This window comes from Somniosus microcephalus, chromosome 19, assembly GCF_052327205.1.
Source record: "Somniosus microcephalus isolate GS21.2 chromosome 19, FLI_Smic_1.0, whole genome shotgun sequence".
In the NCBI taxonomy this organism is placed as follows: Eukaryota; Metazoa; Chordata; class Chondrichthyes; order Squaliformes; family Somniosidae; genus Somniosus; species Somniosus microcephalus.
The window spans coordinates 72,283,700-72,297,545 of NC_141005.1; the positions used below are offsets into that span (position 1 = coordinate 72,283,700).

The following is a 13,846-nucleotide window of genomic DNA, read 5'->3' on the forward strand; positions in this document are numbered from 1 at the left end:
GAAGGGGGGGGGGGGAGAAAGGGGGGGGGAAGGGAGGGGGGGAGAAGGGGGGGGGAAGGGAGGGGGGGGGAGAAGGGGGGGGGGGGGGAAGGGAGGGGGGGGAAGGGAGGGGGGGGAAGAGGGGGGGGTGACAGACGGGGGGGGGGGGGGGAGAGGGGGGTGACAGACGGGGGGGGGGGGGGGGGAGAGTGGGATGTCGATGTCACTTCAGCCCAGGTTGCTGCGCCTGATCTGTATCCAGCGACTGCCGCTGCTGCTGAGTGAGTGGCGGGTGTGCAGGACGCCGAGTACAGGGTTGGGGGCGGGGGGCTCGACCGTGATCGGGTGAGGTGGGGAGGCCGAGGCAGCAGCGAAGTGAGGCCGGGCAAGCTGGCGCTTTGACGCCCCCGAGCCCTCGCTGCGCACTTGTTGAGGCTAAAACAATCATTGCGAGGAAGCCGCCGCTCCCGCTACAGAACTTACAGTGGGTGTTGTTGCGGTGTGGGAGCCGCGGGCCCCTCACACTCACTCTTTCTCTCTCGCGGTTGCTCACAGCGCCAGTTCGCCCGCCCAGATCCTCCCAGCGTGCACCGCGCGGCACCATAGCAACCGGGCGCCCGCCGCGGGAGGGCCGCGCAGGCGCAGCGCAGGATTGGACCCTTCAGGCACAACCCCTGGGGCTGGCAGGCAGAGCCAAGGGGATGTCTCAAACATCATTCTGATTGTTTGTACCTTGTGTGGTTTTTTTTTTAAATATACCGATTTCAAGCTATGGAAAAAATGTCTTTACGCATGATGTATCTTCATGTTTACAATGGTTGAAATCTAAGGCGGCCACAGAGAGAGAAACATAGAAACATAGAAGATAGGAGCAGGAGTAGGCCATTCGGCCCCTCGAGCCTGCTCCGCCATTCAATGCGATCATGGCTGATCATCCAAATTCAGTACCCGGTCCCTGCTTTCTCCCCATACCCCTTGATCCCTTTAGCCTTAAGAAATATATCCAACTCCTTCTTGAATATATTTAATGAATTGGCCCTCCACCGCCTTCTGTGGTAGAGTTCCATAGGTTCACCACTCTGAGTGAAGAAATTCCTCCTCATCTCTGTCCTAAATGGCCTACCCTTTATCCTTAGACTGTGTCCCCTGGTTCTGGACTCCCCGACCATCGGGAACATCCTTCCTGCATCTAGTCTGTCCAGTCCTGTCAGAATTTTATAAGTTTCAATGAGATCACCTCTCATTCTTCTAAACTCCAGCAAGTCCAAGCCCAATTGACCCAATCTCTCCTCATACGTCATTCCTGCCATCCCAGGTATCAGCCTGGTGAATCTTCACTGAACTCCTTCCATGGCAAGAACATCCTTCCTCAGATAAGGTATCAGCTCAACTGAACGGTCAAAATGTACTGTTGCCAACTTTTCAGCCGAATCGCGAGCACTAGGGTCAAAGTTTTAAGGAAATAAAGAAAGACTTGCATTTATAGAGCGCTTAACACGACCACCGACCACCGGTTTATAGAGTGCTTATTATCACGACCACCGGACGTCCCAAAGCGCGTTACAGCCGATGAAGTACTTTTTGAATTGTAGTCACTGTCTTAATGTAGGAAACGTGGCAGCCAATTTGCACACAGCAAGCTCCCACAAACAGCAATGTGATAATGACCAGGTAACCTGTTTTAGTGATGTTGATTGAGGGATAAATATTGGCCTGGACACCGGGGATAACTCCCGTGCTCTTCTTCGAAATACTGCCATAGGATTTTTTACAGCCACCTGAGAGAGCAGATGGGGCCTCGGCTTAATGGCTCATCCTAAAGGTGGCACCTCCGACAGTGTAGCACTCCCTCAGCACTGTCAGCCTAGATTTTATTTTGAGCTCAAGTCTCTGGAGTTGGACTATGAACCCAGAACCTTCTGACTCTGGCGAGGGTGCTACAAACTGAGCCACAGCTGACACTCAATGGGGGAAGAAGTATATTTGAGAAAATTAAATTTCATCAGGTTAGTAAGATTTTGCCCATGGTTTTTAGTTCAGGAATCGACAAGTATTCACCACTGTATGCTGCACATTTCCATCACTCGTAACAAAGTGGGGATATTGGTAACTGGTACTTGATCAATAATCACTACAGTGTTTTTTGTTAGCATGAATGATACATAGCTAGATCAGAATACAAATCTGCAGAGGCTGTGCTAAGGCTTTAAAATGCAGTTGTCACATCTCACTTGGACGAGTGTGTTCAGTTTTGGTCATCACTCTAAATAAAGGGTTTATCTGCATTGGAGAAGGTACAGAGAAGAGCAACAAGGATGATCCCAAGTGTACTCTTTTAAGTGGGGTGATTAAAACAAATCAACTGTAACTTAATAAAACTTTAAATAAAACTTAACAAATTAAATTAAAATTTGGTTGGCCGGTGTGATGATGCACTCCAGTCCCACCGGTCGCGGAAGGCCTCAAGCGTGCCGGCGGACACCGCGTGCTCCATCTCCAGGGCCACCCGGGTGCGAACATGGCCGCGGAAGAGAGGCAGGCAATCGGGCCGAACGACCCCCTCGACCGCCCGCTGCCTGGACCAGTTGATGGCTTTTTTGGCCAGGCCCAGGAGCAGTCCTACGAGGAGGTCCTCTGATCTGCCCGCTCCCCTCCGCACCGGGTGACCAAAGACCAGGAGCGTGGGACAGAAGCACAGCCAAAAATTGAGGAGCAGCCCCTTCAAATAATGGAAGAGGGGCTGCAACCTCTCACATTCTATATAAACGTGAAACACGGACTCCTCCAGGCCGCAGAAAAGGCAGGCGGCCTGGGAGTCCGTGAACCTGTTTAAAACTTTATTGCACGGGACTGCTGCATGCAACACCCCCCCAGGCCAAGTCTGATCCCAAGTGTAAAGAGGATGGGCTATGGTAAAATATTTGATAAGCTCAAGCTCTTCTGCCTAGGAAAAGAAGTTTAATGAGGGTCCTCCTCAGGTATATAAAATATATATACAAAGGTAAGCACAGACTATTAGTTCAAAGTGAATCAGGCCTGTAGGACCAGAGGACATAACATCAAAATAGTGAGAAAAAAAATTACAACAGGTACTGGAAAAAATGCTTTACTCAAAGATAGACATTTGCAATTATCTTCCAGGCAAGATAGTAGAAAGAAAAACATGAGGAGCATTCAAAATGCAGTTGGACGCTAGGCTGAGTAAGTGAGAGTAGTGGTTATAAGTTTGAATGGGTCAAATGGCTTTTTCTCATCACACTAACACAATGCAATGTTAATGTATTTTCATGTAAGATACTTCTGAAAGCAGGTGGAACTTGACAATAGTGCTGTGTTCAGTTTTGGGCACTGCAGCTGATGAATTACGTGTTGTTCCTTGAGAGGGGAGTCGGGTACAGTGCAGATTCACCAAAATGATACCAGGGTTTAAGTGGTTAAATTATGAAAACTGATTGCATAAACTTGGCTTGTATTCCCTTTGTTATAAATCTCATCATCATAAAGAAACTACTCATGAAATAACGCTGGACGGCCAGCTGGTGGCGACGTCCAAGGAGTATCAATACTCGGGCGTGGGCCCAGCTTGCCCAGGGACATTTTGTAAGACAAGGAACTAGTGAAGTACAACTAGACCTCCATGTTCTGAAACAAGTTGATTAAAGCCTTGCTTTATACTCAAACCAAGTGTGTAGTGAGTTTTATTACGTCAATTTAATCAACTTGATATCGACTCCACGCTTTGGCTGATTTCGGGAACAGCCAGCTACGACTCAAACCGTAGAAGGGAACTCAGACAAGTAATCGATCCATCATGGAGAAACTACTCAGACCCGCCCGTCTCGACCTGGACCTGAATTCACTTACAGCTGCTAAGGTATGGAAACACTGATATCGTACCTTCAGCAACTTCCTTGAGGAGTGTGGTGAGAATGTTCCTAATAAGTTACGAATGCTTGCTAATTATGTATCCCCTCATGTGTTTGATTATATCGAAGACTGTGTAGACTATGACGCCGCTATCCAAATACTACAGCAGCTATATGTCAAGTCCCCAAACGAAATTTTTGCTCGGCATCTACTGGCCACAACTCGACAACAACCCGGGGAGTCACTTGACGAATTCCTTCAGAAACTTCGCAGGCTCAGCAAGGATTGTAATCTTAAAGCTGTTACAGCTGAGCAGTACCAGGAGGAGTTAATTTGTGATTCCTTATTAATGGGACTGCGTCTCCCTTCATACGTCAGCGTCTGTTGGAGAATAAAACCCTCAAGTTACAGGCTGCCTATGACCAGGCATGTTCCCTGGACTTAGCAAAGAGGAATGCAGACACCTATCTTTCACCACGTGCACGGGCTGCTGCTATCACTTTTAGTGACTCCTTCGATAGGCCTCGGGCGGAAGCCCTCACGGATGACGACTCCAACCTGGCTGATGACAACTCTACCCTAGAAACCTACACTGATGACAACCCCGCCCGAGCGGCATCTTGGCAATCTGGAAGGAAGTGTTTCTTCTGTGGAGGTGCGTTCCATGATAGGAAATTTTGTCCTGCTCATAACGCAACCTGCAATCATTGCAGCAAGAAAGGTCACTTTTCTAAGGTATGCCAGTCAAGAGCCGCTGTTAGTAAGAAAGGCCACTTTTCTAAGGTATACCGGTCGAGAGCTCCTGTTAGTTTTGCAGCTACCATCTATAAAACTGCCCCTCCCCCAAGAGCCACTACTAAGGTTACAGCTGCTATCTATGAAACTGCTCCTCCCCCAAGAACCACTACTATGGTTACAGCTGTCATGGGTAAAACTGCCCCTCCTCCCATCACAGTTGTTTTTCCCCAAAGTCTGTCCCATGCAGCCACGAAGGTTTCGGTAAATGGACACATTTTGAGTGCATGAATCAACTCATGCAGCTTTGACAGCTTCATTCGTGAGTGGGCTGTCAGTAAGTTAAAACTGCGCATTTACCCCTTGGACAGGGAAATTGCAATGGCTCTGACGACACTGACCACCAATTCTTCCGGCTTTTGTCTTGTCGACCTTATTCTCAATGGCCGCACTTATTTCTCCACCCAGCTCGGGGTGCTCAAAAACCTATGCAGTGATGTGCTCCTGGGACAGGATTTCCAGAAACAACACAAAAGATTCACTTTCGAGTTTGGAGGATCAAAGCCGGAGCTTACTATTTCCAAAGTACCATTTTGTGCGCTTTCGGCGGCTTCGCTCAACGAGCCCTCCTTGTTTGCCAATCTTTCTTCCCCCCCCCCCCGATGTAAGCCCATAGTCACTAAACCACGACGTTTCAGCCAAGATGAGCGATCCTTTATCGAGGCAGAAATCTCTCGCCTTCTAGCTGACAGTATCATTGAGCCATGTTCATCTTCCTGGCGAGCTCAAGTCGTCGTTGTTAAAAATCCTCTGAAGCAACACAAAAAACGTCTTTGCATCGATTACTCGCAAACTATTAACCAGTATACCGACCTGGATGCCTACCCACTACCATGCATCGATGACATGGTCAATAACCTTGCCAACTACAAGGTATTTTCAACTTTTGATTTAAAGAGCGCATATCATCAGGTGCCGTTAAAGGACTCTGACAAAAAGTATACGGCCTTCGAGGCCAATGGTCGGCTTTACCAGTTTTGTCGCCTTCCATTTGGGGTCACCAATGGGGTGGCCGTCTTTCAACGGGCAATGGATAGGCTAGTCAAACAGGAGAACTTAACGGACACTTTTCCATATCTGGATAATATCACCATTGCTGGTCATGACCAGAAAGAAACATAGAAGATAGGAGCAGGAGTAGGCCATTCGGCCCCCCCGAGCCTGCTCCGCCATTCAATGCGATCATGGCTGATCATCCAAATTCAGTACCCAGTCCCTACTTTCTCCCCATACCCCTTGATCCCTTTAGCCTTAAGAAATATATCCAACTCCTTCTTGAATATATTTAATGAACTGGCCTCCACCGCCTTCTGTGGTAGAGAGTTCCACAGGTTCACCACTCTCTGGGTGAAGAAATTCCTCCTCATTTCTGTCCTAAATGGCCTACCCTTTATCCTTAGACTGTGTCCCCTGGTTCTGGACTCCCTGACCATCGGGAACATCCTTCCTGCATCCAGTCTGTCCAGTCCTGTCAGAATTTTATAAGTTTCAATGAGATCACCTCTCATTCTTCTAAACTCCAGCGAGTACAAGTCCAATCGACACAATCTCTCCTCATACGTCATTCCTGCCATCCCAGATATCAGCCTGGTGAATCTTCGCTGAACTCCTTCCATGGCAAGAACATCCTTCCTCAGATAAGGCGACCAAAACTGCACACAATACTCAAGATGTGGTCTCACCAAGGCCCTGTACAACTGCAGCAAGATATCCTTGTTCCTGTACTCAAACCCTCTCGCTACAAAGGCCAACATACCATTTGCCTTCTTAACCGCCTGCTGCACCTGCATGCTTACTTTCAGCGACTGGTGCACAAGGACACCCAGGTCTCGTTGCACTTCTCCTTCTCCCAATCTATTGCCATTCAGATAATAATCTGCCTTCCTGTTTTTGCCACCAAAGTGGATAACCTTGTAGGAATGATCAAATTCTTATCTAGAGATTGAGTTTGATGCAGGCAATCAATCAAAAAGGTTTTTAATGTCAAACTAACGAGTTTAAACAGATTGATGCAAGAGAACTATGAATACAGGTCTTAACAGGTCGGAGGCTCCACGAGGACTGCCTGGGCGGTCCCATGGATGGCGTCATGACGTCATCACGTTTTTCCCGCGTTTGGGTGATCTCGAGATTAGCGGCATGACTTCATCGCGTTTGCCCGCGCTCTTAAAGGGACCACGCACTGTACATGCAAACAGTATATACAATGGTACAGATTTAGTCTGTAGCTAACACATTGTTAAAGGGAATTATGTACAGCTGTTCAGAGTCCCTCAGTGGCTCTGCCACATGCGCCCCCCCAGAATTGTCTTTAACGGAAAAAGTGAAACGGTGAGGGAGTCTGACAAGCCTGTCAGAACGACTCCTGTATTCCCGAAGCGGAAGCTGTTGGATGGCGGGCGGTCTGGCGGGTGGCTGCACTTGTCCTGGTGTGACGACGGTGGGCGGCCGACCTCGTCTCGGTGGCTGTGCGGTCTCGACGGGACGGTCAAGGTCCAGGTGTGCTGGCTTCAAATGGTTGACCGAAATGTGGTCCGGTTTACCACCGACATCCACCTTGAAGATTTTGTCTCCTGCCTCTAACACGCGGAAAGGACCAGTGTATGGGGCCTTGAGTGGACCCCGGTGAGCATCGTGGCGGATGAACACGTAGTCGGCTTGTTTCAGCTCCGCTGGAACGTGAGAGCCCTGAAACCCGTGATGCGATGTGGGAACCAGTGCGAAACATCTGGCTGCTTCCTGGTGACTGATAAGCTGGCGTGAGGCGGACCATGGCTCCGTTGGTGTTGGCAGGAAATCCCCTGGCACTCGCAGCGGCTGACCATAAACGAGCTCTGCCACGGAAGAGTGAAGATCTTGCTTGGGGGCCGTGCGAAGGCCCAACATGACCCACGGCAGCTTGTCTGCCCATCCAGCGTCTTGGAGGCTGGCCCTCAGTGCGGCCTTAAGCGATCTGTGAAAACGTTTGCACAGACCGTTCGCTTGTGGGTGGTAGGCTGTGGTGCGGTGTAACTTGACACCGAGTCGTTGAGCCACTGCATTCCAGAGTTCGGAGGAAAACTGCAGTCCCCGGTCCAAAGAGATGTCAGCAGGCACTCCAAAACGGGCGACCCATGAAGAGATAAATGCCCTGGCCACGTCCGCCGAAGTAGTAGATGACAGGGGAACCGCCTCCGGCCATCTGGTGGTGTGATCTACTATGGTCAGGATGTGCGTAAAACCATGGGAAGGTGGAAGTGGTCCTACCAGGTCCACATTAACGTGGTCAAACCGTCGTTCAGGAACTGCAAAGGTGGCCAATGGAGCCTTGATGTGGCGCTGTGCCTTGGCCTTCTGGCAGACCACGCAGGTGTTGGTCCAGTCGTGGACATCTTTATGCATGCCCCACCAAACGAACTTAGATGACATTAGCTTCTGAGAAGCCTTCAATCCTGGGTGTGACAACCCATGTATGGCGTCAAACACCTTGCGGCACCAGGCGACCGGCACAATAGGCAAGGGTCCCGAACGGAGACGTCACACAGCAACGTGGTACCAGCCGAATGGAACCTGACGTCGGCCAACTGGAGGCTAGTGGTGTTGGTGCGGTAAGCCTGCACTTCTGGGTCTGAGACTTGGTCTGCTGCCATGAGGGCGTAGTCGATGCCCAGCTGGACCGCATGCACGGTCGCGCGGGAGAGGCAATCTGCCACCAGGTTGTCTTTACCGGCCACGTGCTGAATATCAGTGGTAAATTTGGAGATGTATGTCAGCTGATGTTGTTGTCGAAATGACCACAGTTCGGCGGTCTTGGCCATGGCAAAAGTCAGTGGCTTATGGTCGACGAAAGCGGTGAAAGGACATCCTTCCAACAAGATGGCCAGAAAAAGGGCTAGTAACTCCCTGTCGAAAGTACTGTACGCCCGCTCGTTACGCCGCAGTTGACGGCTGAAGAATGCCAACGGCTGCCACGTCCCGTTCACCCACTGCTCCTGAACGGCGCCGATTGCGTAATCTGACGCGTCAGTGGTGAGGGCGATGGTGGCTCCTGGAAGCGGGTGCGCCAGCATGGTCGCGTTGGCTAAGACGCTCTTGGTGTCAGTGAATGCCCGGTCCATGTCAACCGTCCAGCCTACCGGATCCTTGCCAGACTTGCCCTTGAGGGCCTCGTACAGGGGCTGCATGAGCAGTGCTGCCTTAGGCACGAAATGGTGGTAAAAGTTTACCATGCCGAGGAACTCCTGCAGGGCCTTTATGTTCTGCGGGCATGGAAAGGATGTCACCGCCTCTACCTTCACTTGCAAATGAACCGCTCCCTCTGAGGTAATGCGATGTCCCAGGAAATCAATTTGGTGCAGACCAAACTGACACTTGGCTGGGTTGATAATCAGGCCGTGTTGGCTGAGGCGCCAAAAGAGGGTGCGTAGGTGAGAGATGTGTTCCTCCTTATTAGGACTGGCAATGAGGATATCGTCTAAGTAGACGAAAAGGAACTTGAGGTCCCGCAGCACGGAGTCCATGAGGCGCTGGAAAGCCTGGGCGGCGTTCTTCAACCCAAACGGCATCCTTAAAAATTCGAAGAGACCGAAAGGGGTGATGACTGCGGTCTTTTGGACGTCTTGCGGGTGCACCGGGACCTGGCGGTAGCCTCGGACAAGGTCAACCTTGGAAAAAACGCTGTTTCCTGCCAAATGGGCAGAGAAATCCTGGATGTGGGGGATCGGGTACCGATCAGGAGTGGTGGTGTCGTTTAGGCGCCGATAGTCACCACAGGGCCGCCATCCGCCGCCAGGTTTCGGAACGATGTGAAGCGGCGAAGACCAGGGACTATTCGATCTGCGAATAATCCCTAAGCGTTCCATTATTGCGAACTCCGCCTTCGCGACCGTTAGCTTGCCAGTTTCAAGGCGCCGGGCCCGCACGTGGACCGGGGGGCCGGTGGTGGTGATGTGGTGTTCCACACCATGTTTCGTGGCCGTGGAGGAGAACGTGGGCCTGGTCAGGTCTGGAAATTCACCTAGCAGGCGAGCGAACTCATTTGGAGTCGGGAAAGCGCAGGAGACGGTGCGCGACATGGTGTTACTACGGTGGCAAGGGATAGAGTGAAACGTGGCCGCGTTGATCAGCCGTCGCTTCCTTAAATCAACCAGGAGGCCGTTGGCGCACAGGAAATCTGCACCGAGAATGGCTTGCGAAACCTTGGCCGTAACGAATTCCCAGAAAAACCACTGGCCGCCGAAGCACACCTGGACCCGCTGTCTGCCGAAGGTCCAAATAGCTCCGCCATTAGCCACTTCGAGGGGGAGGCCGTGCCTCCCAGCCTGTACATCAAGAGCTGACGTGGGTAGAATGCTGCACTGCGCTCCGGTGTCGCACAGGAACCGACGACCGGAGAGGGTACCTGTGATGAAAAGTAGCTTGCCTGCATTGCCGATTGCCATCGCGGTCACGGGGCACCCGTTAGACCTGTTTTTCATTGGACGGAGTTGTTGTTTTTTTTTGAGAGAAGCTGCAGGGAGGGCGGCAACATCTCGCCTTCGCGCCAAACCGCGCGTGGTAGAAGCACAGCCTCGCGGGCTGAGGAGCTGGGGCGGCGTCTGTGGGGGATGGGCGCCTCGTGGCAGCGCAGTCCTGTTGCGTAACTGCGAATATTTTGTCTGCCTCGGCAGCGAGCGCTGCGCAGTCTTCGACCTCGGATCTCGCCAAGGCCGCTTGCACTTGCTGCGGTAATTGGCTGAGGAATAACTCTCTGAAGAGAAAGCATTCCGGTTCGGAGCCGAGGAGTGTGAGCATTTGGCTCATCAGCTCGGAAGGTTTGGAGTCCCCGATCCCGGGCATAGCGAGCAGCCGACGGGCGCGCTCTGATTTCGTGAGCCCGAAAACCTGTAGCAACCGCGCCTTGAGGGTCTCATACTTGCGGTCCGTCAGAGGGTTCTCGAGAAGACTAACGAGGCGGTAGAGCCGTCGAGTGCGGAGACCACGTATAAGTATCAGGTCTGATCCTCAACAATGCCTCTCAGGGCGAACTGGGCTTCAACTTTGATGAACCACGAGGTCACTTGTTGCTCCCAGAACTGCGGCAGCTTCAACGAAACGGCGTTTGCCTCCATGCTGTGTTCCTTTTGCGAAATCCGTTCACAAAAGTCGGGGTCACCAATGTAGGAATGGTCAAATTCCTATCGAGAGATTGAGTTTGACGCAGGCAATCAATCAAAAAGGTTTTTAATGTCAAACTAACGAGTTTAAACAGATTGATGCAAGAGAACTATGAATACAGGTCTTAACAGGTCGGAGGCTCCACGAGGACTGCCTGGGCGGTCCCGTGGATGGCGTCATGACGTCATCACGTTTTTCCTGCGTTTGGGTGATCTCATGATTAGCGGCATGACGTCATCGCGTTTGCCCGCACTCTTAAAGGGACCGCGCACTGTACATGCAAACAGTATATACAATGGTACAGATTTAGTCTGTAGCTAACACATTGTTAAAGGGAATTATGTACAGTTGTTCAGAGCCCCTCAGTGGCTCTGCCACAACCTCACATTTATCCACATTATATTGCATCTGCCATGTTTCTGCCCAATCACCCAACATGTCCAAATCATACTGGAGTTTCTCGACATCCTCCTCACAGCACACACGTCCACCCAGCTTTGTGTCATCTGCAAATTTGGAGATATTACATCTAGTTCCCTTGTCCAGATCATTTATATATATTGTGAATAGCTAGGGTCCAAGGACCGATCCCTGCAGTACCCCACTAGTCACTGCCTGCCATTCGGAAAAAGACCCGTTTATTCCAACTCTTTGCTTTCTGTCTGCCAACCAGTTCTCTATACAAGTCAATACCTTGCCCCCAATCCCATGTGCCTTAACTTTACATGCTAATCTCTTATGCGGGACCTTACCGAAGGCATTCTGAAAGTCCAGATACACCACATCCACTGGTTCTCCCGTATCTATTTTACCAGTTACATCCTCAAAAAATTCCAGTAGATTAGTCAAGCATGATTAACCTTTTGTGAATCCATGTTGACTTTGTCTGATCCTGTCACTGTTTTCCAAGTGCTCTGCTATTACATCTTTTATAATGGACTCTAGCATTTTCTCCACTACCGATGTCAGGCTTACCGGTCTGTAATTCCCCGTTTTCTCTCTACCACCTTTTTTGAATATTGGGGTAACATTAGCTACCCTCCAATCCATGGGTACTGTTCCAGATTCCATCGAATGTTGGAAGATGATCAGCAATGCATCTACTATTTCGAGGGCCACTTCCTTAAGTACCCTAGGATGTAGATTATCAGGCCCTGGGGATTTATCGGCCTTCAGTCCCATCAATTTTCCTAACACCATTTCCCTACAAATACTGATTTCTTTCAGTTCCACCCTTTCATCAGACCCTATGTTCCCTGGCATCTCTGGGAGGTTATTTGTGTCCTCCTTTGTGAAGACAGAACCAAAATATGTATTTAGTTGGTCTGCCATTTCTTTGTTCCCCATTATAAATTCCCCTGATTCTGACTGCAAGGGACCTACGCTTGACTTCACCAATCTTTTTCTCATCACATATCTATAAAAGCTTTTACAGTCAGTTTTTATGTTAGGAGCATGATGCCAATCTCCAGAAATTTTTTGACGTTCGCCGTCATCGCAACTTAACCTTAAATTAGTCCAAATCTGTGAAATCAGTACCATCAGTCAACATCCTTGGCTACTGGGTGGGCAACGGTGTCATCAAACCGGATCCGGAGCGACTTCGTCCACTTCAGGAGCTCCCTCCTCCTACGAATCTCGGCTCTCTTCGTCGGGCACTCGGCATGTTCGCCTATTATGCAAAATGGATACCCCACTTCTCCGACAAGATCCAGCCCCTGTTTCACGCGAAGTCATTTCCATTAGAGGCAACGGCTATTTCAGCTTTCAACCTCCTCAAGCGACAACTGGAAAAAGCCACGCTTCGTTCCATTGATGAAAATCTTCCTTTCGTGGTCGAATGCAATGAATCGGATGTGCCGATCTCTGCTACCTTGAATCAAGGTGGTCGACCCGTTGCATTTCTGTCCAGAACTTTGCAGGGTAGCGAGCTCCATTATCCTCCTGTCGAGAAGGAGGCTACGGCCATCATCGAAGCTGTACGTAAATGGAGTCATTTTCTCACTCGTCGCCATTTCACACTTATAACCGATCAGCGCTCTGTGGCCTTTATGCTGGATAACCGGAAACGCACTAAGATCAAGAATAACAAAATACAACTCTGGAGGATAGAATTGGCCGCCTTTGGATACACCATACATTATCGACCCAACAAAGAGAATGTGGGCCCGGATACCCTCACGCGGGCATTCTGCTCTTCTATGTCGAGTTCGACTCTTGCGGATCTTCATACTGACTTATGCCATCCTGGCGTTACCCGTATGTTGCACTTTGTGCAATCTAAAAGTCTCCCATTTTCTACGGAAGATGTGAAAAGGACATGCTCCTCCTGTAGGATTTGTGTGGAATTAAAACCGCAATTCTTCCGTCCATCGGATGGCTCGCTCATACACGCTATGCAGCCTATGCAGCGACTCAGCATTGCCTTTAAAGGGCCATTGCCTTCCTCAACGCGAAACACCTACTTACTTACTATGGTGGACGAATATTCACGCTTTCCCTTTGCTTTCCCCTGTCCCAATATGCTTACTTCCACAGTGATCAAATGCTTTGATCAAGTCTTTTCCCTTTGCGGTACAGCCAATTTCATCCACTCTGATCGGGGTCCCTCCTTCATGTCAAGCGAACTCAAAAGTTATCTCTCCCAACGGGGAATCGCCACAAGTAAAACGACACCGTACCATCCCATCGGTAACGGACAGGTTGAGAGATACAACGCTATCATTTGGAACGCTGTTCGTCTTGCGCTGAGGTCACGCAACCTACCAGACCAGCAGTGGGAAACTGCTGCCTGACGTGTTGCATTCCATCAGGTCTCTTCTTTCTACGTCCACCAATGTCACACCTCACGAGCAATTCTTCAGCTTCCAGCATCGCTCCACCCATGGGACGTCTCTACCATCATGGTTGGCAGCTCCCAGCCCCGTGCTGCTCTGAAGATTCGTCCGATCTTCTAAAAATGATCCCCTCGTCGACGAGGTAGAACTCACGGATGTCAATCCCACGTATGCGCACGTGTGGTACCCTGATGGCCGGGAGTCCACCGTTTCGCTCCGGGACCTGGCTCCCT

General features: G+C 50.4%; 1 protein-coding gene across 5 annotated transcripts in view; it reads right to left on the minus strand.

Annotated features, from left to right (window-relative positions):
* The window catches only part of sfi1 (SFI1 centrin binding protein), a 166,049-nt gene extending 165,488 nt beyond the window's left edge, over positions 1–561 (minus strand). For all 5 annotated transcript variants that reach the window (XM_085962021.1, XM_085962024.1, XM_085962020.1 and 2 more), the window contains exon 1: positions 463–561. The gene's annotated coding sequence lies outside the window, so the exon portion shown is untranslated. The remainder of the gene's footprint in view (positions 1–462) is intronic.
* Positions 562–13,846: the final 13,285 nt, after the last annotated feature.